The sequence below is a fragment of the Phyllobates terribilis genome, unplaced genomic scaffold, assembly GCF_046119375.1.
Source record: "Phyllobates terribilis strain yellow unplaced genomic scaffold, ASM4611937v1 Scaffold_12__6_contigs__length_324123572, whole genome shotgun sequence".
NCBI lineage: Eukaryota > Metazoa > Chordata > Amphibia > Anura > Dendrobatidae > Phyllobates > Phyllobates terribilis.
The window spans coordinates 238,046,655-238,070,382 of NW_027362772.1; positions in this window are offsets into that span (position 1 = coordinate 238,046,655).

Here is a 23,728-nt window from a genome sequence, read left to right on the forward strand (position 1 = left end):
TCCTGTATTTTATAATGTATATAACACATGAAAAAATGTGCTTGAGAGTTAAATCTTATACTTCAAAAATATATTTACTGTCGTCACAAATTTTTATATGACTCTTGCGAAGACACGGGGTCTTCCGTGGGCGTAACGCTACTCAGACAACACAGGGTGAGGGTAAAACAGCGTGGCAATACTTTATTGAACCACAAAGTAGACAATAAACACGTAGAACAGTCCCAGCAAATACCCAAGATGGTACAACATTACACAGGCTCACCCTTCCTTCTCCACCCGCCTGGGATAGAACAGCTGCAACTTTGGAGACTTCCAGGGCCGACTACCTCAACCAGTGGCCCCACGCTTCTGGCGGGCTCCCACAGAGGAAAGGTAGGGCAAGCTTAGAAAGATAGCAGTCCATCGAGGTACAGTGACAAGAGACCCAAGAGTCCCACCCTGGCCTCTATGAGAGTTTTGATTTGGCCAGATAACCGGTGGGTCCCAATCTGGCTTCTCCGAATGTCTCCATGAGTTCCAGGCGACCCGTGGGTCCCTCCTGGCAACCCCAACATATCCATTGGGGCAGAGGACTTCCTCTTCCCATCCTGGTCTCCCCAAAATGTATCCATGGTCTCTCTGATGGTTAATGGAGCAGATCCGTATCTTTCCAGTCAGGGCCAACACCCTTAGGCTAGAAACATATAGAATCCAAATTTGTGTCTCTTGGGGTAATGTCATGCAATCCATCTACTATCCTGAAGGATGTCTCTCATTCTCCTTGTAAAGTCTTTCTAATGCTCCTTGATTCTGCTTGCAGCACTACAGACATCCCTGTTTATATTTACATCTGTATAAAGTCATCAGTCACAGGTAAGAGGTAAAGGTGCATGGCTCACCAGGTCTCAATATTTGAGCTAATCAATTTACATAGGCGGTATCACAGGGACTATTGTAAATAAAAATCTAGTTGACTTTTATTACAATTTGTCATTAGCATAGTAAACATGATTTGTTTTCAAACTAATAGAATTCAATGTTCAGAGTTAGACAAATACTGGTCTGTGTTAATCAACAGAGCACAGGTTAAAAAGTCAACATAAAAATAAAGTTATACTGCTCTTGCCATCAGAAAGTATGTCGGGCATAATTAAGATTTTACGCTATATCATTACAACTCTAATTAATCTGAAAATTAAAAAAGAGGCAACTTTAGAAATAGTTTTGTTAAGAATGTGTCACACTTTTGTGTAAAAAGCTTCTATGGTGACCTGAGTCTCAATTGTTACAGACTAAAAGCAAACTCTGAGTAGTCTGTGTCACGTAGTGACTAGGGACTGTGGGCACCTATCCACTCCCTCTAACTTGGGGCACCCTAGGCTATCCCTGTCCCCCGGATTACTTCTGATGGTGAAGACGCTGAGGTTTCATTCCTTGCAATGCTCCTATCTTACCCTTATCTGTTCCCACCCCCACCCAGGGAGGTGTGAGACCAAAGATATAAGAAAACACTAACCAGACAGACAGGGTTAACAGACAGGGATAAAAGAAAACTACAATCATACAAATACACTGACAAAACAACAGAGTGGAAAACAGAGGAGGTATAGGAAAGAGAAACCAAATATGAGAGGATAAGGAAAAACATGCAAAGCAACTTCATGCAGCAATTTCCAATAAACTCCTCAAGCACCAACTCCAAACACTGAACCCTCTCCTTCACCACCAAACCAGGAAGTAGAACTATCACTGGCAAGGTCAGAAGCAAGGAGGAGGGTTCTTATACCTGCTGGGAGTAACAGACTCAGAACAGCTGATACAACTTAAGACAGAGAACTCCAGGAGTCCAAATAACCAGTTTAACCCTTGCAGCACCAGAGCAAAGAATGGCAGAACCGTTAGTAGAACGGTGAAGCAGTTCTAATTACCGAAGGTGACGCTGCCATCGTCCGACCCCACTCTGTCGCGATATCCCGTGACAGTCTGATCTTGCAGTTATTGGCGACATCTCATGCAAATTTGTCCAGTCTTGGGATACAAGTCTGCAGTCATTTTATATGACTGCAGACTTGTGAATGTTCACAGTGTCTATATATACTGTACATATGTACAATACATTCAAGGAGTCAACATTTGTAGTAAATAATAAACGACTGATGAAAATCCACAAGGGTACTACTCATCAGCATAAAGTACTCTAATATATGGATTTTCATCAATTGATTACTTACTACAAATATTGACTTCTTGTATATATTGTACATATGTATATATTTTTACCTTATGCACCAAACAAAAACACCCTCTGTTTCATTTGGACTTTTTTCCTGTTATGATGCGCATTTGGCACTGTATTTTGTTCCTTCTGTAAACAAGTAATTTGCATGTATGTTTTGACTGATATCATCTGATCTGCTCCCTTAGCGACAGCTTGAGAAAGATTAATTCAAATCTAAAAGCCACAAGAGTTGCATCCAAGGAACACCTCTTTGAAGTCTTCATTTGTCACTACATTGTGTGAATAAACATTATAATTGTGCATGAATTTGCATGCCGTGAATTCTCTCTACTATATGTCGGGACTGCATCCCGTTCCAGTTGCATCTCAATGAGACTTGGTGTTTGCACTCTGAATTTCGCTACGTGCACCTGGATACTTGACCCTAAGGCTAAGTTTACACGTTGCGTTTTTGCTGCGTTTTTTTCTGCAGTTTTTTATGCAAATTTTAAGCTGCGTTTTACAGTACCAGCAAAAGCTATGAGATTTCAGAAATCTCATGCGCATATATTGTTTTTTCCTGACTGAATTGGAAAACTACTGCGTTTTTGCAAACGTGTCACGGGGTTACTGCGACAGTTTGGAGCCAGAAGACCTCAGCATCGGATGGCTACAACTCCAACTCCGAGAAGAAGCACTTCTCCATCATTTTAAATGTGTGTTTATTTCTTCTGGCAGAACAGGGGTTAAGCGGCTGTGTTGGAATTCTCTGTGCTCACAGCTGAGCTCGGTTAGCCACTCCTTTTCCCTTTATAATCTGGGCTCTGATACAAATCCTTGTCAGAGCTAGCTTTTGCTGCATGACTAACAAAGGGAGAGGTGCTCTTATGAGAAGGAGAGTTGAAGGAATTGTTTGTGACTGTAGTCTGGTTTGTACGAGTGGTAATTCCTTATCCTTCTTCATTTTTGGTTTATTCCCCTACCTTCACACCCTAGTGCTTTCTTCTGTTATATGTGAGTGAATATTTTGTGTGCCTGGAATTTTCTATTTACCCCTGTCTGTGTAACCCTGTTTGTCGTGTTTGTTGTACTACGGTGCACAGTAGCGCCCCCTTCTCTGGGTGAGGGGAGTGAACAGACGAAGGGCTTACCCAGGAGTTAGGGTGAGGGTGGAGGCCCCAGCATCCTCACCTTTAGAGGTATCCCAGGGAATAGAGAAAGCTAGGGCGCCCCGTAGTGTTAGTAACAGGGTAGGAGCCCATGGTCCCTGGTCACCCCACAGCTGTGTTGTGACAGCATGTCAGTGTTTTTTCATCATTTTTTCACCCATAGAATGCAATGGGTAAGTACAAAAATGCAGCAAAAAACGCAGGTGTAGCATCGGCGCCTCTGCCCTCTACCAGGCAGAGACGCCGTCCCTCTCACCACCGCGCTCCCTGCCCGGCATCCTCCAGCGCTCCTCTTCCGGCTTCTGCTGCCGGCTCGCGCAGCTTCCCGGGCACTGTGCTTAGGGCACGCGCGCGCTCCCTTCCTCTTAAAGGGGCCGCGCGCGCCGCCCTAAAGAGTCCCCGGCCAATTGCCGGAGGTCCTCCCATATATAAGGCACCTCCTCCAAAATGCCCGAGCAATAGTTGATGCACAGTGTACTTACCTCTGCTTCAGCCCTCAGGTCCCGCTGCTAGCCTGACTACTAGTCCTGCCCGCCAGCCTGACTATCAGTCCAGTCCGCCAGCCTGACTACTCTCCAGCCCGACAGTCTGTCTTCCGTTCAGTCCGCCAGTCTGTCTATGGGCTTCGCCCGCCTGCTTACCTGGGAGCACCTGCCTGTTACCTGTCAGCCTACCTGGAGGCTCCCGCCTGTCACTTGCCGTGACCACCTGTCTGCCTACCCGGAGGCTCCTGCCCGTCACTTGCTGTGACCACCTAACAGCCTACCTAGAGGCTCCCGCCTGTCACTTGCCGTGACCACCTATCTGCCTACCCGAAGGCTCCTGCCCGTCACTTGCCGCGACCACCTGACAGCCTACCTAGAGGCTCCTGCCTGTCACTTGCCGTGACTACCTGACAGCCTACCTAGAGGCTCCTGCCTGTCACTTGCCGTGACCACCTGTCAGCCTACCTGGAGGCTCCTTCCCATCACTTGCCGTGACCACCTGACAGCCTACCTAGAGACTTCCGCCTGTCGCCTGCTGTCTCTGCCAGTTCATCTACCCGGACCTCTCTTCAGCCTGCCTGCTGTGCCCATCTGCAGTATCGGTCAGCCCCAGTCTGCTGACCCGTGGGAGTCACCAGCTCTCTTACAAGGTTGTCCCCAGAGTAGCACCTGGTCCCTCTGCTCGGTCCCTCCCTGGTCACCGAGTCGTTAGCCGCCGTACGACCAGGGTCGGTCCGAGTTGATACTTAGTTACGCCCCTCTCGGTCCCTCCTTGCACCGCAGCACAGAGGTTCCACCACCCGGATCCCTAACAGCAGGTATCAGGTTTTGCTGCATTTTTGGTGCATAAAACTCAGGACTCATGTTTTTTGGGGGGCACTAAACGTTGTCAGGGTGCACAAGAGACAAATGTACCTGAAAAAAATGCAGCAAATATGCAGCAAAACAATGCAGCTTCTGTACAGGCAATAGAGCAGGTTTTGCCTGCAGAAAAGAAAACAAATAAAAAACGTAACATGTGAACATAGCCTTAAGAGGGCTTTTTAAAGCCTTTACAGCTGAATACTCTGACCATGCCCAATTCCTTTTTACCTAAGCACAATACTACTCCAAGACATCTTTGTAAAATTCCTGCATCTTGGGATCACTTTGAAGAGTTTTTACACATCTGTAAAGCATTTATGTCATTTTCAATGTACAGGGTAAATCATGATATCAGTGCCAGCGCTCTCTCCCAACTAATGCCCACTGGCACGCTTCCACTTTGTGCTCTGACATATTTGAAAAATTGCTAAAATTCATTGCACTGTCTGCGAGGCAGAGAGAACCCGTGCTTCGCTTTGTAAATATGCCTCCGAGACTCGAACATCTTCTGTGCCTTAAAGATTTAATACAATACAAAGAAAATACACAATTCCCAGAAGATTTCAAATGGATTTTAATATAATAATTCTGTTCTTGTAAGTATGTAAACCAGGCGTCTTGTGACAAGTTACATCCGCTCTACCTTGCTCTTAAATATATACCTTTCCAAGTCTTTACATAAAATCGAGATGTATTGTATAAGATTAAATGGAATAGAAAAAACCTACAGTATTTCATTTTAAATTATTTTTCAAAATGTTTTATTAGCTTATACAATGTATCAGACACCATTAAGGGGTTACTATAAAATTTTGTTGCAGCGGTTTAGCTATTGGGCATGAAGGGGGAACACCCTGCTATCTGAGGGTGCTCATAGGTCCCTGGGGAGCCTGGAAAGTCACTAGTTAATAAATAGTAGATGGGGAGACCCTGTTACAGATTTTTCATTGGGGTTCAAGAGCTTCAATTTATACCACAGCTTGGTTCATGTAATTAATACTTTCATTCTTCTTTGGATTCATTTTTAGAACTCCTCACAGTTGCCATTTAACGTCTTCCCGACCGCCCACTGTACATAAACGTCGGCGCTGCCTGGGCTCTGTGCAGCGCCGACGTTTTTGAACGGTCGGTGGTCCCGCAGCCCTCAGGACCCCCAGGGTACTGCAAGTGCTGCAGTTGTGGTTCAGAGCGACAGCTCTGACAGGGGACATCATCGGGAGCTGATTGGATCAGGTCCCAATGATGTTAACCCTTTGCTATCTTCTATATGCCGCGATCTATAGTGATCGCGGCATATAGAAGATAGTGAGAGGAGAGGGGGTCATCCACTTACCTCTCCGACGGCCCCCTGATGCCTTCCAGGACCTGCCATTGTTATGGCAGCTGGAGGTCACATGACCGCCTCCAGATCTGCCATATATGGTGTCCTGCTAGGCTCAGCCTGCAGCTGAAGCCTGGCAGGAGACAGACAGTGTAAAACTGTCAGCAAACTTCTCATGCAATGTAATACATGTCTATTACATTGCATGAGAACAGTGATTAGAAAAATAAAAATTAATGTCCCATACAGGGACTAGGTAAAAATGGAAAAATAAAAGTCTAAATTTTTTTTCAAACTGTTAAAAAAAATCACAAAATAAATAAAAATAAATAAATAAAATATTAAACCAATAAATCCGTATATTTATGCAAAAACAAAAAGAGTACACATATTTGGTATCGCCGCGTCTGAAACAACCAGATCTATAAAACTGTCACACTAATTAACTCCTTCTGTGCACACCGTAATAAAAATAAATAAAAAACGGAGCAAAAAACTATGCTTTTTAATCATATTGCCAAACAAAAAGTGGAAAAAAATGCGATCAAAAAGCAAAATGGAAATAAAAATGGTACCGCTGAAAACGTCATCTTGTTCCGCAAAAAAGAAGCCACCATACAGCTCCATCAGCCGAAAAATAAAAAAGTTATAGCTCTCAGAATAAAGCGATGAAAAAAAATATTTTTTCTATAAAATTGTTTTATTGCGTAAAAGCGCCAAAACATAAAAAATATACAGTAAGTGTAGTATCGCTGTAAACGTACTGACCCAAAGAATAATGCTGCCTTATCACTTTTACCACAAGCAGAACGGCATAAAAAAAATCCTCAAAAAACAATTCCTGAATTGTTGTTTTTTGTTAATTTTACCTCCCAAAAAACGGAATAGAAAGCGATCAAAAAATGTCACGTACCCAAAAATGGTACCAATAAAAATGTCAACTCGTCCCGCAAAAAACAAGCCATCACATGACTCTGTCGGCCGAAATATGGAAAAATTATAGCTCTCAAAATATGGCGATGCAAAAACTAGATTTTGCAAAACAAAACGTCTTTTAGTGTGTGACAGCTGTCAGTCATAAAAACCCGATATAAATCTGGTATCTCTGTAATTGCACCGACCTGAAGAATAAAATAATCTCATCACTTATACCGCACGAGGAACGTCGTAAAAAATAAATAAAACCAATTCTTCACCTGCTACTGATTTGTTTATTATGTCTCCCAAAGATCGCAGTAAGGTTTTCCCCCACATATGGGGTATTGGCGTACTCAGGAGAAATTGCGCAACAAATTTCATGGTGTAATTTCTCCTGTTATCCTTATGATAATGCAAAATTAGGGGATGAAAACATTTTTTGTGGGAAAAATGTGAAAATTTTATTTTTACGGCTCAATATTATAAAGTTCTGTGAAGCACCTGGGGGTGCAAGTTGCTCACCACACATCTAGATAAGTTTCCTAGGGGTCTAGTTTCCAAAATGGTGTCACTTGTGGGGGGTTTCCACTGTTTAGGCACATTAGGGGCTCCCCAAATGCAACATGGAGTCCGCTAATTATTCAAACAAATTTTACATTCAAAAAGTCAAATGGCGCTCCTTCCCTTCCGAACCCTGCAGTGCACCCAAATAGTGGTTTTTCCCCACATATGGGGTATCGGCATACTCAGGAGAAATTGCACAGCAAATTTCATGGTGCAATTTCTCCTGTTACCCTTATGATAATGCAAAATTAAGGGATGAAAAACATTTTTTGTGGGAAAAATGTGAAAATTTTATTTTTACGGCTCAATATTATAAACTTCTGTGAAGCACCTGGGGGTTCAAGGTGCTCACCACACATCTAGATAAGTTCCCTAAAGGGTTTAGTTTCCAAAATGGTGTCAGTTGTGGGGGGTTTCCACTGTTTAGGCACATCAGGAGCTCTCCAAACGCAACATGGCATCTGCTAATTATTAAAGTTAAATGTTCATTGTTTTCTTCCACATTCCAAAAATTCCCGTGAAACGCCTGAAGGGTTAATAAACTTCTTGAATGTGGTTTTGAGTACCTTGAGGGGTGCAGTTTTTAGAATGTTGTCACTTTTGGGTATTTTCTGTCATAAAGGCCCCTCAAAGTCACTTCAAATAAGATGTGGTCCCTAAAAAAATGTTTTGTAAATTTTGTTGGAAAAATGAGAAATCGCTGGTCAACTTTTAACCCTTATAGCTTCCTAACAAAAAAAATTTTTGTTCCAAAATGATGCTGATGTGAAGTAGACATGTGGGAAATGTTATTTATTAACTCTTTTGTGGGACATATCTCTCTGATTTAAGGGCATGAAAATTCAAAGTTTGAAAATTGCAAAATTTTCAAAATATTCGCCAAATTTCCGATTTTTTCACAAATAAACACAAGTGATATCGAAGAAATTTTACCACTATCATGAAGTGGAATATGTCACGAAAAAACAATCTCAGAATCAGGGGATCCGTTGAAGCGTTCCAGAGTAATTACTTCATAAATTGACAGTGGTCAGAATTTAAAAAATTGGCCCGTTCACGAAGGCAAAAACAGGCTCTGGCGCGAAGTGGTTAAAGGGGCTGTCGGACACCAAATATTGATGACCTCTCCTTAGGGAAGGTCATCAGTATCAGATTGGTGAGGGCTCAACAGCTGGCAACCCTGCTGAAAAACTGGTTCATCTCTTGCCCAATTTCCGTTTTTTGCTTTTTTTTTCGTTTTTTTCTTCCCTTCTTCCAAGAGCCATAACTTTTTTATTTTTCAGTCCACATTGCCGTATGAGGACTTGTTTTTTGCAGGACGAGTTGTACTTTTGAAGGACAACATTCAGTTTATCATGTGATGCACTGTAAAGCAGGAAAAAAAATACAAATGTGTCAAAATTGCAAAAATAGTGCAATTCCACAATTGTTTTTTGAGTTTTTTATTCACCATGTTCATTATATAATAAAACTGGCCTGACAAAATGATTTTCCAGGTCTGTGTAATTACACAGATATGAAAGATGTATAGTTTATTTTTTATTTAAGTGCTGAAAAAAAATTCAGAAATTTGTAAAAAAAAAAAAAAAATTGCTCTTGTAATTTTCCGAGGCCAGTAATGTTTCCATTTTTCTGGATCTAGGGCAGGGTGATGGCTTATTTTTTGCTCCCAGAGCTGACATTTTTATTGATACCATTTTGGGGTAGATACGATGTTTTGATCGCCTCTTATTGCATTTTATTGCAATGTTGCGGCGGCCCAAAAAAAAAAGTAATTCTGCCATTTTGATTTATTTTCTCGTTATGCCGTTTACCAATCGGATTAATTTATTTTATATTTTGATAGATCAGACTTTTACTAACTCAGCAATATAAAATATTTTTAATGGGTCAAAGGTGGGGTGATTTTAATTTTTATATTATCTTTACATTTTTTTCACTTATTACTGTATTTCTTAGTCCCCTTAGGGGACTTAAACCTGTGATCATCTGATCGCTTGTACTATACATAGCAGTGCATCAGCATTGCTATGTATAGTGAAAATCATGGTCTCCATTGAACGTCAGCTAAATGCTGGCTTTCACAGGAGGATCATAATGACAGGTACAGTGGTCTTCAGCAGAGCCTCAGTTGTCATGACAACTCATCGGCGCCCCCCGATCACATCACGGGTGCGATGATAAGCGCATGTTAAATGCCGTTGTCAGAGATTGACAGCGACATTTAACAGATTGAAAGTCGCGGGTGGAGCACCACTCCACCTGCATCTGTTAGAGGCAGATGATGGCTGAATAATTTAGCCATCGGTTTGTGAGCTCGCATCAATGTCATGGACCTGACATATGACCTAACTGTACATCATATGTTCGGAATTGTTAAAGGAACTTTTCCAAAAGGAAATTACATTTTATACTTTGTCATTTTATACTCAGCTGCTCTATAAAAACCACTCAGCTTTCCACATAGAATCAGAATTTGCATATTTGCTTCCCAATCATGCAACAATCCACTGCTTTGCTTCACACCATCAATGAGTGAACTGATAAAATTCCATCTACCTGCAGCCACCACTAGGGGGAGCTATCTGCAAACAGACTTATTCAGCTGCCAATGACTTTGGAGTCAATTCATTTGCGTTTTTTAAGTCATTTTTCTTTTTTTCTATCTTGTGGTATACGCTGATGTTTATTGTGCCAAATTCATGAAAATGGCGCACACAATTCATGAAGTTTGCGCATTTTTTTTTTTCTGTCTTTAACCATTTTAGCAAATTTTTAAATAAAAAAAAAATTGCATGTTTTGCAAAATATCACAAAAATTGCTCAAATATTTCTGGTGTACATAAAAATCACTCCAGAAGGGGAATGGAGTACATTTGTGACAAATTTTCTGACTTTTTGAATCAGGTGAAAACATCTGGAAATCCTAAGCATGTATAAAGTAGAATTACAAAACAGCAGCAAGTGGAAAGATGAAGTTGGTGCAAACAAAAAAAGACGCAAAACACCAAAAACTCACCAAAAAACAGATGCAAATGAAATAATGAATTGAGCCCTGAATGTCTTATTGTTTAGACACTTTTACACCAATCTTATATCCAACATGAAAAGAAAATTAACGGAAAAGAGGAGGGTATGAGGGGAAATGGAAAGTCAGCTCACCATTCAGTTGTCGGAACAGGTATCCAGGAAATCCTCAGTAACCTTCGCCCGGATGTGCTCTAGTCAGAAGCGTGAAGACAAAAATGGGAAAAAAAAGGGAAAAAATCCTCCAATGAAAAAAAAAAAAAAATTATTTAAAAAAATACGTTCTTTATTGATCCGTCATAGGAAGATTAAAAACATGCAAACACCTTTAGGACATCCAAGGAACAGAGACCGACGAGTTTCGGCGAAGCGCCTTAATCATGGTAAGATTAATGGTAAGATTAAGGCGCTTCGCCGAAACGCATCTGTCTCTGTTCCTTGGATGTCCTAAAGGTGTTTGCATGTTTTTAATCTTCCTATAATGGATCAATAAAGAACGTATTTTTTTAAATAATTTTTTTTTTTTCCGCTGGAGGATTTTTTCCCTTTTTTTTCCCTTTTTTTTCCCATTCATGCCAAGAAAATTGTGCCAAATGTATCATGTCAGATGTAGAATTTGTTTTGCTGTCTTTTGGATTGTACATGCAGTTAGGTCCATATATATTTGGACAGAGACTACATCTAATGTTCGTTCCAGACATTACCACAATGAATTTTAAATAAAACAATTCAGATGCAGTTGAAGTTCAGACTTTCAGCTTTCATTTGAGGGTATCCACATTAAAATTGGATGAGGGATTTAGGAGTTTCAGCTCCTTAACATGTGCCACCCTGTATTTAAAGGGACCAAAAGTAATTGGACAGATTAAATAATTGTAAATAAAATGTTCATTTCTAGTACTTGGTTGAAAACCCTTTGTTGGCAATGACTGCCTGAAGTCTTGAACTCATGGACATCACCAGACGCTGTGTTTCCTCCTTTTTGATGTTCTGCCAGGCCTTCACTGCGGTGGTTTTCAGTTGCTGTTTGTTTGTGGGCCTTTCTGTCTGAAGTTTAGTCTTTAACAAGTGAAATGCATGCTCAATTGGGTTGAGATCAGGTGACTGACTTGGCCATTCAAGAATATTCCGATTCTTTGCTTTAATAACCTCCTGGGTTGCTTTGGCTTTATGTTTTGGGTCATTGTCCATCTGTAGTATGAAACGACGACCAATCAGTTTGGCTGCATTTGGCTGGATCTGAGCACACAGTATGGCTCTGAATACATCAGAATTCATTCGGCTGCTTCTGTCCTGTGTTACATCATCAATAAACACTAGTGACCCAGTGCCACTGGCTGCCATGCATGCCCAAGCCATCACACTGCCTCTGCCGTGTTTTACAGATGATGTGGTATGCTTTGGATCATGAGCTGTACCACGCCTTCGCCATACTTTTCTCTTTCCATCATTCTAGTAGAGGTTGAACTTGGTTTCATCTGTCCAAAGAATGTTCTTCCAGAACTGTGCTGGCTTTTTTAGATGTTTTTTAGCAAAATCCTGTCTAGCCTTTTTATTCTTGATGCTTATGAGTGGCTTGCACCGTGCAGTGAACCCTCTGTATTTACTTTCATGCAGTCTTCTCTTTATGGTAGATTTGGATATTGATACGCCTACCTCCTGGAGAGTGTTGGCTGTTGTGAAGAGGTTTCTCTTCACCATGGAGACTATTCTGCGATCATCCACCACTATTGTCTTCCGTGGGCGCCCAGGTCTTTTTGCATTGATGAGTTCACCAGTGCTTTCTTTCTTTCTCAGGATGTACCAAACTGTAGATTTTGCCATTCCTAATATTGTAGCAATTTCTCGGATGTTTTTTTTCTGTTTTTGCAGCTTAAGGGTATGTGCACACGATGCAGAAATGCTCAGGATTTTTTCCTGAGCGTTTCTGCATCTCTCTGGCAGGAAAAAACGCATGCGGATTGTACATGCGGTTTCCTGCCAGGGACATGCGGAAATGAAGCGGTCTTCACTTTCATTTCCGCATGCGGGTTGACAAGCGCTTCCCAAGCGATTTTAGCATCACTTGGAAAGTGCTTGTCAACTTCACACTATATAAATCCATGCAACCGGCATGGATTTATATAGTGTGTGAATGTCAAAAAATAAAAAATAAATCTATACTTTACCCTCTGATGGCCCCCGGTGTCTTGCTTCATCGGTCCCGGCTGCCGGCAGTGAAGACTTTAGGACCTTCCGACGTCAGCGTCACGTGACCCGTCACATGACTCTGACGTCAGCGAAGGTCCTTCTTCATTCAACCGCGAAGTGCCCGGGAAGCCGGCAGGACGCAGCGCGGGCCGTCAGAAGGTGAGAATATATATATTTTTTATTTTATTCTTTTTTTTTTAATGGTACCTGGGTCTGGATGAGAGTCCTCTCATCCACACCCGGGTACCATCCGCACATTAGACCGCATGAAAAGCGCATCAACATATATACAGTGATGCGGATTCCATGCGGTCTAATGCAAGTCAATGGCGGCAAAAGAGCAGCGTTTCCGCAAAATTAATTGACATGCTGCGGATTTTTGACCGCAGCGTTTACGCTGCGGAAAAATCCGCATCATGGGCACAGCACATGCGGATTTCCATGGGGGAACATTGCTGCCCTTCTACCATGCGTTTTTCATGCGTTTCCGCGGCGTTTACGCAACTGCAAAAACGCCGCGGAAACGCATGAAAAACGCATCGTGTGAACTCAGCCTAAGGATGGCTCGTTTCACCTGCATGGAGAGCTCCTTTGACCGCATGTTTACTTCACAGCAAAACCTTCCAAATGCGAGAACCACACCTCAAATCAACTCCAGGCCTTTTATCTGCTTAATTGAGAATGACATAACCAAGGGATTGCCCACACCTGTCCATGAAATAGCCTTGGAGTCAATTGTCCAATTACTTTTGGTCCCTTTAAAAACAGGGGGGCACATGTTAAGGAGCTGAAACTCCTAAACCCTTCATCTAATTTTAATGTGGATACCCTCAAATAAAAACTGAAAGTCTGAACTTCAACTGCATCTGAATTGTTTTGGTTAAAATTCATTGTGGTAATGTCTAGAGCCAAAATTAGAAAAATGTTGTCTCTGTCCAAATATATATGGACCTAACTGTAGTTAATATTAATTGTGAATTATTTTTTTTCCATTATCTGCAGGAAAAAAGTGAAAATGGTGCGCCGTATTTTATAACTAGTGCACTTAACCCTGTCGTCATTTTTCCAAAATACATTACATGTGCCCAGTGAATCACCACTAGATAAAATATCAATAAAGCGACACAATATAAAATCTGAAACAGCATAATCTTCGCCATTATTTATTAGCTTTGCTGGGGAGGGGGAAGCAATTGGCTGCAGTCACATAATGGCTAATTTTTCAAGTATATTTTCTTATTAAAAGAAAGGATCAAAAGCAAATCCTTTCAAAGTAGTTTTCTAAAAGTTTAAATGTCACCCAATAGATGCATCAATCTCTATTAAACCTTTACAGAAGACTAGGTTGATGGTCCAGCAGACTCCGAGTAATATATCTAAATCAGGCAAATCCCCAGAAGATGGGCACATGCTGTCAATTCCTTCGTTTACTGCCGGCAGCCGTAAATTTCCGAACTTATTTAAAAGCATGAATCAAGTCCGTGCTTTATAAAACGCAGGTGATGTTTTTATTTCGACTTAGCTGGCCAAAAAAACGAGAAAGACGTCTATGCACACTGCACTTTCAGCTGAAAGGAAAACAAGGGAGAATGTGTATGGCTATGTGCACACGATGCAGAAATGCTCAGGATTTTTTCCTGAGCGTTTCTGCATCTCCCTGGCAGAAAAAAACGCATGCGGATTGTACATGCGTTTTCCTGCCAGGGACATGCGGAAATGAAGCGGTCCCACTGACATTTCCGCATGCGGATTGACAAGCGCTTCCCAAGCGATTAGCATCACTTGGAAAGTGCTTGTGACAACTAGGTCACACTATATAAACCCATGCAAACAGCGTGGATTTATATAGTGTGACCCGAGAGAGTGGTAAAAATAAAAAAATAAATGTATACTTACCCTCCGATGGCCCCCGGTGTCCCGCTCACTCCACTCTCCCTTGCCGGCAACAGTGAATTGAAAGACCTGCCGACGTCAGCGGCACGTGACCCGTCACATGACTCTGACGTCAGCGCAGGTCATTCAACTCACTGCAAAGTGCCGGGAACCAAGCAGGAGCGGTGCGCGGGCCGACAGAAGGTAAGTATACATTTATTTTTTATTTTATTCTTGTTTTTACAGCTTCTTTATGGTACCTGGGTGTGGATGAGACTCTCCTCTCCTCTACACCCAGGTACCATCCGTACATTAGAACGCGCCAATAACGCAAGTACAAATGCAGTCTTGCGGTATTGGCGCGTTCTAATGCAAGTCAATGGCGGCGAAAACGCCGGCGTTTCCGCAAAATTAATGGACATGCTGCGGATTTTTGAGTGCAGCATAAACGCTGCGGAAAAATCCGCAGCATGGGCACAGCACATGCGGATTTCCATTGGGGAACATTGCTGCCCTTCTACCATGCGTTTTTAATGCGTTTCCGCAACTGCAAAAATGCCACGGAAACGCTTTAAAAACGCATCGTGTGCACACAGCCTTACTAAGGTTTTCTGTTGAAAGTCTAATAAATGAGCCATGCATCTGCTTGTCATTGCTTATGTGATTGCCTGGGCTGGACATAAGCAAGCAAAGTAAAAAAAATACTTTTTGACTTTAATGGGAGAGTATAGCGAGCATGCTCTGCGACATGTGGAGGAGTAATTGTCCAGGAAGTGGGAGGAGGAATGGAGATGATTGATAACCCTGATCATGTGAAGGCTTTTGTGCATTTAAAGAAAACCTATCACCAAGTTAATAATGATCAGTTTTTGTATCCTTTGGGGGCATGTATACATTTTAATTGGGATGACTACCACTCCGATTCTTAAGCCTCATTCATATGTCCCATTTTTTTGCTTAAGAGTTCCATCCATGTTTTCCATCTTCAACATCATATTCACGTTCATCATGTTCACTTTTCTCATGCCATCTTAGCTAATTTACAGTCTGTGCCTCTGTGCCTCTTCCCCTAATCCATCCTGCCTCATCTAAGCTATCTTACCCATCCTATACCAATAATGATACAATGATAATACCCAATTCATCATTTCTGTACTAGATTATCCATCCTGTCCTGCTAATGCCACTCTAGGAACAGAGCTTTGGCTTTTAAAGCTGCTCTTTTTATTCTAATTTTCCTATCCTCCTTTAAGGAGACATCTCAATAATGCTCCTCTGGGCTAGGCAGTGTTACACTACCTATCCAGCTTCGGTCTTGGCAGTGTCACTAGTCAGTCATGCCTTTTTAGTGCCAGGTTAGGTGTGGCGCCCCTGAGGGTTTGGTCGCCACAAGGGGGGATACTGCAGCCTGTCAGCAGGTGTAGTGTCTCCTCACCCAGGTAAGGAAGGTGCACTGGTCAGGACCCTAATCTACATTCAACACTACACACTCCTGACCTATGGTAGGCAAGTATGCATCATAGTGCTGCCTCAGCAGGATCACAAGTGGGGGGAACCAAAAGTTAGGGGAACCATGTGGTGGGTGAAGGGCAGAACACAGTTTTAGTTTACACACATAATTTGATATATAATAGCCAGCCATCTTGAGCACACAGTTCTTGATTCTTAGTTCCTATTCATGGAGTGTGATCTTCACAGCTGGCAGCGGCCATGTGTTGGAGCCTGCAGCATGTTGTAGATGCACGGTCCTCATGCTCTGACCTTGACACGAGGAGTGGGTATGAGTTAACAGTGTCTCTACCCCGGTCAAGTTCCCCTGCTCAAGAAGGTTGGGAACTATAGTGAAACAGCTCCACAAGCAAAAGGATCCCAGGGAGTACGGACAGAGTGGCGTACGCCACCTGTGCTCTCCATTCTGGCCCAGCCAGTGGAATTCCTGCTGCAAGAGGGGTACCGGCCCCCGACATCTGACTTTGCCACTTCACGTCTCTGTCAGAGAAGCCTGGAAGGCTACAGTGGATCCCGTCGCGGGACGGACGGAACAGCAATTGCCGCCGTGCCCCAAACCTGTGCATAGTCCAGAGGGAGACCCAGCCTTTGCCCGCACGCGGACAGGAGAGGTCGAAAGGGACAGTTTAGGAACACTCAGAGGGTCCTGATCGAAGTGCCTGAATATACTGGGTGTGCTGAGCCCTCGTCTCTGGTGACCGCAGTAATCCGCGAGGAGCAGGGAGAAGCCTTGCTGCTGCTTACAATAACGTGAGTAAAAGACCTGGAAGACTACCCCTAAGGCCTCCGGACTCTTTATTCTGCACTGCACCGCACCACTCGGCACCAGAGTAATCCTATAACTACTCCTTCTATCCTCCAGCTCCCCTGCCCTGAGGCCCTGCTCCGCCTGTGGGAGTCATAACATCTCAAGCTGCCATAACATCCAGCCTCAGAGGACTGCTAGCAGCGCTGGTGGCGCATCACCAGACACTGCAGGTGGCGTAGTCTCAATTCCACTACTTGTCCTCACCAACACCGATAGTCCAGTATTTTTTAATGTGACGGCCCTGGGCACGGAACGGGTCCAGGCCACGGCTACATCTACTCGACATCTGACCTGGCTCCGAGTACCCCCATCTTCCCAGGGCAGGGCTGCGAGCATCACATCACTGGCGTAGTCGGCAGGATTGCGTGCCCGCAGCAACGGAGGAGGATTGCCCATTGCTACCGGGTACAGTGCGCCTTTTTCAATAGACTGTAGTTTTTCACTTAAAATGGCGCCCGCCCAAGAAGAATGGACGCCATAATGTGCAGAAAGGACAGCGTCTTAGCACCTCCTATCGTGGGCCTGGCTCCACAATGGCGCCAAAAGTGCAGACCGCCCCCTCCAGCAGAGACAGTCCGCGCAGGGATGTCCGTCAAAACAGATGGGATGTCCCTGGGAGGGTCCGTCAGCCAGCCGCCCAGGAGCTGCCCCAAAAAGAGGTGAAGAAGAGGAAAACAACAAGGTGCAGCCTTTACAGTCCCAGCATCGCCACCACTGGAAGCAGTCATGGACGCCGCGGGGGGGGCTCAGCAAGAGCCTTCTGTGGCTGGCCCGGCTGCCAGCACCGGTGGGGACAGAGCCAGTTTTCACCCAAATCCGGGAGTTCCTTTGATTTCCAGCTCCGGACCGGGAAACCTGGCCCAGAGGTGTATGGAGGCGGCAACGGGAGGATCAACTGCGGGAGACGGGAACCCTCCGCCGAGGATCAGCAGACCAGAAAGAGAAGTTCTCGGAGGGCGCTTGTGGCCTTGGGCCGGGTGAGTTAGAAATATTTACCCCGGCCGCTGAGCAAACCGTGCCCCTTCTGGACTTGTGGTCCGAGTACCTGCTGCCCGGCGCAATGACCTGGGAGCAAGCTCTGGCCCCGGAGCTCCAAGCTGCCGCCATGTCCGGAGACCTCCGTGGTCTCCCACCTCCCATTCCAGATGAACCTGGGCCTGGATGGGCATCCACGGGCCCCAACTCAGAATGGTCTGTGCACTCGGTCCTGCCGCAGCACCCCTTAACGCCGCTTCCGGCCCCCACCGTTACCTGCCCGGTGGCAGAGAAGTGGGCCTGGGACAACCAGGGGGGCGACCTGAGAGGCTTTCCCCGGGAGACCCGGGCTGAAGAGAGGAGAGGGAAGCAGTGTCTCCAACAGATCCTCCAACTCGACCGGGAGCAGCAACAATGGGAGGTTCGATGTGAGCAGCTACGAGTGTGGGCCAAAGCTGCTAAGTCTAGAGCCCGCCAGACAGAGGCGTCCCACCCGAGCCCCCGTGAAGAAGGGCAGGTGGTCTGCTTCCACCGGGAGTCGGGATGGGGCTTCATTAGGAGTCCCCAGCATGAGGACGACGTCTTTGTCAGCCGGCGGGACGTCGAAACCAGGCTCAAAAAGGGACACCCTGACCGGGACCTCACCCCGGGCGATCTTGTGTCCTTCTCCCGCCACAGTGTGGTGCGGGGGTGGTATGCCCTGGATGTGCATAAAATGTCCAGGAGTGATGCCCCCGCGCACTCACCTGTGGAGGACCGGTCAGCCTCCGTTGGGAGGAATGAGCCCTTTCCCCGGCGGGAATATATGGACTAGGCAGCCCCCGGCTGCTGTCATAGTTAAAGTTGACTTGTTTTATATTTTGTGTTCTTTTTCTACAGTTTTCCAGAGACATTAGTCCCTGCGGACAATGGCAGCAGACAAACTTTCTTGTATATAGTTATGCATCTATTTAGGTGCTTCCTATTGGTTTTATGCAAAGCCGTGTCTTTTCTTCTACCTCAGACCTCAGAAGCAAAACCTGTCTGGAGTGGCTCTCATGGAGGTCCAACACAGGATCTTCATGGCCTGTAGCCACCCCAGGGCCTACGTTGAGGGTTTGGGACAGGTCCCTCTTGCTACTGAACTGACTCCTTCTACCGCACTTTAAACAGTCTGCTGACATATTGAACGTCTCTTATCTTATATTTTATACTTTTATATTTTTGTATATCTGCACTTTTATATTATTTATGCAACGTTTAAGCAAAGTACCTCCCGTAAAGGGAAGATTGTTTTGGTTGTTACAAAAATGTTATAAAAGGTCTTTACCTGGCTTTACTCTCTTTGCAGCCCGTGGACGTGCTGTGTTTTACCAGGGGGGAATGTGGCGCCCCTGAGGGTTCGGTCGCTAAAAGGGGGGATACTGCAGCCTGTCAGCAAGTGTAGGGTCTCCTCACCCAGGTAAGGAAGGTGCACTGGTCAGGACCCTAATCTACATTCAACACTATACACTCCTGACCTATGGGAGGCAAGTATGCACCATAGTGCTGCCTCAGCAGGATCACAAGTGGGGGGAACCAAAAGTTAGGGGAACCATGTAGTGGGTGAAGGGTAGAACACAGTTTTAGTTTACACACATAATTTGATATATATTAGCCAGCCATCTTGAGCACATGGTTCTTGATTCTTAGTTCCTATTCATGGAGTGTGATCTTCACAGCTGGCAGCGGCCATGTGTTGGAGCCTGCAGCATGTTGTAGATGCACGGTCCTCGTGCTCTGACCTTGACACGAGGAGTGGGTATGAGTTAACAGTGTCTCTACCCCGGTCAAGTTCCCCTGCTCAAGAAGGTCGGGAGCTATAGTGAAACGGCTCCACAAGCAAAAGGATCCCAGGGAGTACGGACGGAGCGGCGTACGCCACCTGTGCTCTCCATTCTGACCCAGCCAGTGGAATTCCTGCTGCAAGAGGGGTACCGGCCCCCGACATCTGACTTTGCCACTTCACGTCTCTGTCAGAGAAGCCCGGAAGGCTACAGTGGATCCCGTCGCGGGACGGACGGAACAGCAATTGCCGCCGTGCCCCAAATCTGTGCATAGTCCAGAGGGAGACCCAGCCTTTGCCCGCATGCGGACAGGAGAGGTCGAAAGGGACAGTTTAGGAACACTCAGAGGGTCCTGATCGAAGTGCCTGAATATACTGGGTGCGCTGAGCCCTCGTCTCTGGTGACCGCAGTAATCCGTGAGGAGCAGGGAGAAGCCTTGCTGCTGCTTACAATAATGTGAGTAAAAGACCTGGAAGACTACCCCTAAGGCCTCCGGACTCTTTATTCTGCACTGCACCGCACCGCACCGCACCAGAGTAATCCTATAACTACTCCTTCCATCCTCCAGCTCCCCTGCCCTGAGGCCCTGCTCCACCTGTGGGGAGTCATAACATCTCAAGCTGCCATAACATCCAGCCTCAGAGGACTGCTAGCAGCGCTGGTGGCGCATTACCAGACACCGCAGGTGGCGTAGTCTCAATTCCACCACTCGCCCTCACCAACACCGATAGCCCAGTATTTTTTAATGTGACGGCCCTTGGCACGGAACATCCCCTTGACATCTGACCCGGCTCCGAGTACCCCCATCTTCCCAGGGCAGGGCTTCGAGCGTCACATTAGGCATGGCTTAAAGGGGATCTATCACAAGACTTCACAATACAAACTGCTGCATACTTTATAAAAATAGATTTCTTAAACCTGATGAGGCTGGTGTATGTACTCTGATAATCTATGTCAGAATGGGCTTTTATGAATGTTTACACTCAATATATGCCCACCTAGCCTGATTGAAAGCTCCTCAGTGCCCCTCCTCTATGCTGAGATCTCCCAATGCTCATTACAAGCTGCAGCTGTGGGCGGAGACTGAATTCAATTGGACTCAAGAACACTCTCACTTTTCAAAGTGCAACCATGCCGCTAGCTTGAACTTTTAACCATCAGGAGCACACGGCTTGCCGACAATCTGGGAGGCATAGGAATAGTGAGCTCATGATCACAAAAGTTGAGAAAAACTCTTTAACTCGACTCATAAAATGCTGATTTTAATATTAAGAGCATATTACACAACCATTCTGACGTGTAGTTTCAAGGTAAGTATATCGTTCTCATCAGATCTTAGTCATCTTGTCATTAATGTATGCAATTTGTATTGTCAAATATGTTGACAGATCAACTTAAAAAAAAATAGTGCCACATGATGTATTCAACTTTCCTTCCACCAAATGTTGGATGTATATATGGGCAGATCGATTTGCAGGACACTGGTCCATCGGCTAGGTCAGTATTCTCTGGCTGTTAGGTAAGAGATTCGTAGAGCTCCCGTCCATCTGTATCCCTGATGCTTTTGATTAGCCAGAGCTGACCGGACATGTGTCAATGATGATGGCCTTGACTAATCAAGAGTCGCCCCAGGGACAGGTAAAAGGGAAAGGTAAAAGATTCACAGAGCTTTTGTCCAGCAGCTAAAGACTACTGACCTTGCCTATTGACTGGAGTCCTACAAATCGATCCACATATCTCTCATTCGAAGGCAAGAAAACATAACATTTGTGGAATGAGTTTATTGTCATCATATCTTGTTGTTTTACACTTACGTATATTATTGAATGATCATTGCACAAACTGCAGCTGCATCCCCCTCCTACCTCTCTCCTACTTACTATATTACAACAGAACCTACAATAAAAATAAAATGAGTAAATACCTTGCGGTCAGTAAATAAGTAATAGTACATATAAGTAAAAGGGGAACTGAGTTGACACTATTTTGATCAAAAGACCATAAAATCTATCCCACCGCGACAAGGTGTACCCAACCAAGATGGTCCCTAACTCTTGTAGTTCACCTCAATACGTGCCAGTAGGTCTTAATAGTCGAACGAAGACCAGAACCCAGTCCTGACTGTTTAAACACCCGCCGTGGAAAGCAATATAGACGGAATGCACAACCCTGTTAATGACCACAGTGTGAATGTGCACATACACATTGCACTTATATCAACATATAATCCAGCTAATTTCTTATGTGTTGCTTTAGTTTTAGGTCTTTGGTGTTGCTTTGGGGCGAGGCGCTCTCTTTTTGGGCTGTCCATTTTGTCTATATAGCAGGTGTAAGGGGGAAGACTGGGGTGTAAGTACTTTCAGAACAAGGGGTCCGGAACTGCCGGGGCCATGCCTCTGGTTGCAGGGGGAAGACAGACTGCGAGCACAGGAGTCAGGTGACCAGGAAGCTGGGAGCATAGCCAGAGCCAGAGCTCAGGGGTCAGGTGACCGGGGAGCTGGGGGCGTGTCTAGGAAGAGGGAGAAAAAGGAGGTTTGCGTGGGAAAGCAGGGAGTTGACAGTTGGGGTCCAGCCTGACTAGAGGGAGAAAAGACACTGGGTCCGTGGAGCCGAGCAAGTGAGGTGCAGAGTTATGGACTAGGGGCTCAGCGGGTCAAACCGGAGACCGCCCGCTGCCGCCATAAGACTTGGAGCCGAGCAAGTGAGGTGCAGTGTTATGGAGTAGGGGCTCAGCGGGTCAAACCGGAGACCGCCCGCTGCTGACAGAAGACGTGGAGCCGAGCAAGTGAGGTGCAGTGTTATGGAGTAGGGGCTCAGCGGGTCAAACCGGAGACCGCCTGCTGCTGACAGAAGACGTGGAGCCGAGCAAGTGAGGTGCAGTGTTATGGACTAGGGGCTCAGCGGGTCAAACCGGAGACAGAGCATTGTTTAGGCAGGGAAGACAGAAGAAAACAACACCGGCATCAGCCGGCAATGGCCTTGTGGGGAACAAGAGTCAGCTAAGTGTAAAACTGCTGATTACAACCGTGTCGACTCTGCTACATCTAGCCAAACTGCGGATTGTCGGTTATAGTCTGTTACCTGCTACTCCCCTTGTTGTCCCCATATTTCCCCTGTTACTCCCTGCGTGGAGATTGACCCTGTTACAATAAATTCTCCCCTGTTTATTAACCCTGTACTGGCTGCTCTGTGTTTCTGTGTCACTGCATCTAAAGTACCTGTGTTACACAGGTGCAAAACAGTCAGGTCTGGGTCCTACTCTGCAACCATCTATTTTGAGGCCTGTTGGCACATAGCGAGGTAAACTACAAGAGTTAGGGACCATCCTGATTGGGTACACCTTGTCGTGGTGGGATGGCTTTTATGCTTTTTTGATCAAAACAGTGTTAACTAAGTAAGTTATTTACATGTACTATTTCTATTGTGCATCTACACATTGCACTTATACCAACTTGTGTTCTGGCTCATTTCTTAGGTTTTACCTGCTACATTACAGCAGATTACTGAGGAATTTTACGAAGACTTTGTCAGAGCATGTAAGTAACTTGATAGTGCAAGCATGGAAAGAAGGACGATCACCTTCTATAAAGTTAGGAAGATGCTACTTTTCACTTATTAGACATATGACAAAGTTTCTTAAATTCACATGTAGTAGTGATCAAGGCAAAGAAAAAAAATGAAGATAGGTGTGCTTTAAACTAGAGGCAGTATAGCAGAGCTGATCGTGTTTAGTCTACATAATCAAATTGGTTTTCCTCTTCTTAATCCTTTTTATTTCCCTCAAAGCAAATTTCTTTTCCCTCCAATTGCCTTCTAATAGGAACAAACCAATAAGCTACTTCTGATTAGACTCAATAGCAGCATTAAGTCTTCAGCTAATAATGAAACGCGCAGCATACAACAGCTCTCCAGCCTTTGTGAGCTAATAAACATAGTTCAGTATATAATAAAAGTGCCGCTGCTGCTTTACAGGAGGGAGACATTCACTTTATTGACCTACGATCGTCATTTCCCAACATTT